This window comes from Anopheles ziemanni, chromosome 2 (genome assembly GCF_943734765.1).
Source record: "Anopheles ziemanni chromosome 2, idAnoZiCoDA_A2_x.2, whole genome shotgun sequence".
NCBI lineage: Eukaryota > Metazoa > Arthropoda > Insecta > Diptera > Culicidae > Anopheles > Anopheles ziemanni.
In genome coordinates, this window is record NC_080705.1 from 37,679,649 (window position 1) to 37,685,648 (window position 6,000).

A 6,000-nucleotide genomic window follows, 5' to 3' on the forward strand; every position below is an offset into this window, starting at 1 on the left:
AGCGGTCTCGTGGAAGAAAGCAAGTTAAATCTTAAAGTATGTATAATTCTCGGCGCTGTACATAAACGAGAAGCGATAGAGTAAACTGAAGCAATCAATCGAGTCGGTTCGGTTTAAAAGCGGTAGCGAAGTAAGAATAGTTTGTAGGAGAAGAAATTGTGCATAAAATATAAATTCGCACTCCATTAAAATGTTGAATACCGTAGTGACCGTTTAGTGAGGTTATTTGTGCGGGGAACTGAATTCTGCGTCCCGTTATTAATTACCTCTCACGGTCCGGCATAAAAGGCGACACAGGAGTTGCAAAATACGTACACAAATGCAAAAGTAGTTAGTCAAAAGAAGCACGCGACAACGCGGACCGGATTAAGTTTCTTAATTTTATCCAGCTTTGACTCGAATGAATTGCTTTGGCAAATGCTTTTGTTGCGCTCGGAAGGGAAAAGTAAGTTGCAGCGGATTATGGTTCGCATTCGCGAAACGTGTGCTATGGTGACGCTGGTGAGCCTGAAAGAGCAACGCGGGGAGAAAAGGGAAAACGTCGACAGAAGATCGTCTTTCCCCACGCACAACGAGCGGCTATGAATGGATGGTATGATGGAGCTCGTTTGTATTCGAGTAGGAAAAAGCAGTGCGAAAGTGAGTCAACATTGTGCGCATGTAGAAGACAGGATCTGAAACGGCACGGCGAGTAAGACTGAGGATAAATATGCTTTTCCCCACTTCTGCTTTGCCTTTTTTTTGCTCCCGTCGCTGCAACAGTTTGACGTTTACAAGTTTGACTGCTGCTGAAGCGCTACGACATTAGTGTTAAGTGATGGAGAAACTTGTTTTCAAGTCGCGAAAAGAAACCGAATTAGAGAGGTGTCGAGCAGCAAAACTGGACGGACGACCGAGAGTGTTTGGTGCCGGACAAATAGTCGGAGCGTGGCTCGTAACGAAAAGAGAAAAAATCAGGATAGAAAAGAAACACTCCGTCGTTTGGTCCAGTTTCGTTCTCCGCGGCAGTTGGAGGTATTTTGCATACTTTTTCCGTCCACCGTCCAATTGAAATAGCTGTAAATATTGACTGAGAAAAGAAGTAGTATTTACGCGATTAAGGAACTTTTCGATTATTTTTTTTAACAGTAAGCCCGTGAAGCAATTCTTAGGAGTTTTGTTAATGGTTAGCTAGCGATAAGGTTCTTTTGCTCGTCGAAAATAAATATTTTATTGCCTATTTTAAACAATGGATTTATTTCTTCTAATTGCTTGTAAGTTTATCCCAACATCTTGTATCGTCTATCGAATGTGTATTTAATTAATAACGATTTAGTCCACAATTTTACATATTTAATGAACTTTTGTTGCCCTGTTCTGTTGGTTTTTGAGTCTTGTTTTCCAGTTATTCAAATATTTGCACTGCTTCTTGCTTTCCTATTTAGTTTAGTTCATTTGGAGTTGACAGAGTGGCATGCCATCTTAAAGTACACTCTTCCTTTTGCGCTGCTCTGTTTTGTATCATTTAATCATTCCTAATGTACTGGCTAAATCTGGCAGATAAAATCCCAATTATGCCACCACTTTCGCGACAGGAACGCAAATCGTTCTCCATATTTCATTGTCTCGAGGCAGCCGTTTTCCGAGCCGCCGTTTGTTTGCGCTGGCCGTTGAAATCGAATTGCGTCGCTTATTGAAATTAATGGCCAAATGGAGGAGATTTCCTTCTAAATGAAAATCTGTTTGGAAAGTAATTTCGGGGACTAATTCTTCTTCTCTTCGGCGACACGGGGAGAAAGCCCACCCCCTCACCTCTGGCGGTGAGATTCGTTGTATTAAAGCGTTTTTCAATCCATTAGCCGCCATCGAGCGGCCTGCGGATGCTAAGTCAAGTGTCCTGAAAATAGTGTCATTTCGCGCGACTTTGCAACAAATCGCAATCGATATCGGACCGGAGCCCGGGTGGACCGAAATTTCTAGCGTCCGTTCCACCGGGCGAGCGTTTATCTACTTCAATAAATTTAATTAATAATTCAAATTAGTCCCACCCTGCGAGAGCTACGTGTCTTCATCTTGGGCCAAATTGCCTATCAGCCTACACAACTGATCAAACATTGTTCCTGGAGCACGGTAGGATTTTTCAAAACGTGCCGCATTCGGGTTACCCCACGCGGTGCAGAAGGGCTGATGTGCTAGGGGCCGATGACTGGCGGCGCAAGTGAGTCACTATTGTCGTTTCGCATTGCTCGTTGCAGGGTTCCGTCCCGCCATCGTCATCCGGTCGGGTAAGTATTTTGGTTTTTGAACCGAGGGGCCAACGAATCATTGGGAAAATATTTGCATTCCAACGATCCGCTTTCCGCTAGCCGGCCTGCTTTCCGGAGGGGACGCGTCCTTTCGGGGAACGCACGCAAACATCCGGAGTTAGGTATCATCCTCCCGGCGAACCGTCGCGGTGTACCGGCGCTTGTAAGACGTCCCGCTTCGGCCGGCGGCGAAATGGAAAAATAAATTTTGTTAATTTATTCTCGGGAGGGAAAAATTAAACCGGGAGTGAAGGTCCCCTTTCGCTGGCGGATTCGCCCGACGCACGGGCACTTCAAACAGCTGGAGAAAAGTAGATTTACAATGGTCGGGCGGAGTTATGTTGCCAACTTCCAGACGGTGGTCATGGTTATCGGGGTTTTTTTTCTTCCTCTCCGGTGGGGTTCCGTATGGCCTGCGGTCATTTTTCGACAGCAGATGATTACCGGTTTCGGAAATGGAAGTAGCTACAGCTGGATAAGGTCGTAATGGAACCATTAATTTTCTAAAAATTATCTTGATTTATTGCGTGCAGTGGGATTGTAGGTATTTTTAGAAAAAGATTCAATCTTTTAACGTCTTACGGGTTGTTCTGTGAATTTGTTCGTCTAAATGTAGACTAGCTGCAATGCACAAAAGACAGGATAAATCCAATGTGACTTTAGATCCAAATCAATCTAAAACTGTATTTCCAATATGAACAAGTATACTTGTATACTTGTATACTATAAACCATATATGCTTTATTAAGTGTAGCTTTAAGAGACGTTACATATTCGTAAAAAAAAGTATATCGATTCACTTAATTTAGCAAATCATTATAATCTGTGTTTCTAAACTATCAAAGCACAGGTTCGGATTTATTTTCAACTATTTTCTTTCAAAAATACTCATCAGCTCCAATTGATTTTTTTTTAAAGATTTTTGTGCTATTCTATTTCCATACTTTGTGTAGTTAAATTTGTGTAGAGCACTTTGAGTTAAAGAACATTCACCGGTCCCCATCGAAGAGGGTCGTGCGCCGCACCTAATTTTTCACGGCTGGGTGAATTTTCCAGTGCCACATCGCCGCATGCAGATACGCGGAGAGCAGGACTCCTAATGCAGTTATTATAATGTTGCCAACGGCACCGTCCTCGACTTCTCTCCTTGTTTGCATCTTCGAGCCTGCGAGGGTAGTATGTTCACATTCCACGTAGGGAAGCCAGCCAGCCGTTCGGATTCCCGTCAGCCTTCCGACGGGGGTGTCTTTCCGAAGATGGTGACGTTGTCGCGGATGGCCGCGCGTTCTCCAGGCGGGGGAAAACTCGACTCGATGCGTTGCCTCGGGGTGAACATATTTTATATATTCCTTTACTTTTCCTGCACGGAATTGGCCATGCAGCCGGGCCTCGGGTTGCACAGTCACGGAGAGGAAAATCTACGTTCCTTTCCTTTTCCCGACCGAAGAGCAACTGCGGAAAGACAGACAGATAAATAGTGTGCTCCCTTCTGCTTTGCTTGATACGTTCGCCAGGTTGCCTCGCGGGTATGTGTTTGAGTGAATATTCTGCATTAGATTGAGTGTAGCGCACGAAGAATCTGGCCGTTCGTAATATTCGGCCAATTTGAGAACACTGATGGGAGGATGTGTGCTCTTTTGAAGTGAAAATCCATAGGGGGCAATGTTAAAACATGGGCAATTGTGGAACGCTCATCGCTAGAAATAGAGCACAATGAAGGAAAATGGCTTTCGAAAGTCTTCCAGCTAGTTTGAAAAGTTTTCCAAATGCATTTTAAAACCAAACTCTGGTCGTTGTTAAATCGTGTGCAGACCAAGTTTACTGTTTAGGTCTGTGCAAAACTTTGTTATTCCAATTGATTGAAAGTTGATGATAAAACCATCGAGATGACTTGATGTTCTTACCATGATGTGTTCGAAAATTTATTTTTTCGACTTTATAGAACTTGTTTTAGTTGTACAAATTATTTAGTCCCGTATCGTTGTTAACTGTTTCTTTAGTATTTGAAAATATGTTCGACTGGAATAACATAGGTTTAAAGAAGTACCTCTTACCAGGATGATGATAGAATAGCAATGATGGAAGTTCATTTGAAAAATATGTTTTTGCATGCATAAAAATATCAGGAAAAATTCAATCACTACTATTTGTTTAAGATGACGATATTTCGAAACTTTAAAACTTTTGCATTAAATCCTAGATTTACATAAAGAACTGTTTCGAAAGGAAAAACTAGAAAACTTCACTGTTTTTATTCATTCCTACTCCTTATGTTTCCCAAATTTGTATGAATTACCCAAATTTTTAAAATTTCAGAACAGAAAACTTCACTGTTTTTATCCATTCATACATTAGGGGTATGAATGGATTGGGGTTTCCCAAATTGGTATTTATTGCTCAAATTATTAAAATCACTAAAAAATTGTTAATCGAAATATTGTGTAATGAAAACCTCATGATGGTTTTATAAAAAATTCTAAATGTTGTTCTCTTAGTGAAGAACATTTCAACATATATGATAAAGAGTGAAATATAAAATAAGGAGTTTTCGTAATTTTGTTGCAATACTTCATTCACTAGAACCTTGAACCTCGGTTGTAAACAAATGTTTAGACTATAAATTGGATTCTGAAGCATCTTCACCAAACCGGGTGCTCTGAAGGACTCACCGAAGGTGTACACGTAGAAATCGGTCAGGATCTTGGTATTCACCTCCCGGATGCCACGTGTGGTAAAGTTTGATTGTGTTTCGTAAGCCATCAGCTTTAGACACATACACACACGTGTATTGGTGGCTCGATCCGATCCACATGGCCAACGGCGGGCGCGTCGACGAAGGTTTAATTAACGCGCTAACTACGGGCTCCCGAACATCTAAGCTGCATTAATGCAGACCGCGCATTGCGATGGCGGAGGCGCCACACCCCTGGCTAAGGTGGATTGTTTTCGGCGGAAAAGGTCGGCGAAATCCTGAAAAGCATAGCAAACACCGAACACATACGAAGGCACGAAACTTTCCCGTGCTGGCTAGGGAAGCTGCTCGAGCGTCCGGTCGCGTGGGTCGAAGGCCCGGATGGGAATGGTAACGGAAGGTAGGTGTGTGCGGTGGTGTAATTTAATTGATAAGTAACTTTAGGCAGTTCGCTAATGTATGAGGGTGCAAAGAATCTTGACGGGACTACGGATCCCGCTCCCGCCGTGGAGTGTGTTAACAGATATCTTCATTTCGTATGCGTGTGGAATTTCGGCGCCTGGAGGGACACGTTATGCTGCTATTAATCTCAATTCATGCACATTTCCCCGGGAAGACGGGAGGCAATACGCTCAAGTGGCCGCCCGGTGCCAATGATTCATGGATATGGTGAAGTTTGGTTGCAAAACAACAGCAGCCTCCCCGGAACGGCGACGACGGACGGCTTTCCCGGCGCACTTGAGGCCGTGGCTACAAATCATGCCGCACGAGGTACCATTAGAGGATTCGCTTGCATCAATAAAATGGCCATTAAAGCAATTTCCCCCGGATCGGCCAAGAAGGGTCCGGCCCCGGTTGTTACTGAGCTCGAGGCCCGGTCGGGACGCACTTTTAAAGTGGCGCGGGGCCATTCGACGACGATGGATCCTTAAATCGCCCATCGAAAAGGAAATGCAGTAACATAATAAATGACTCATTCTCAATAGGTACCCTTATAAGTCGAATGGCTCAGTCGGACGCTGT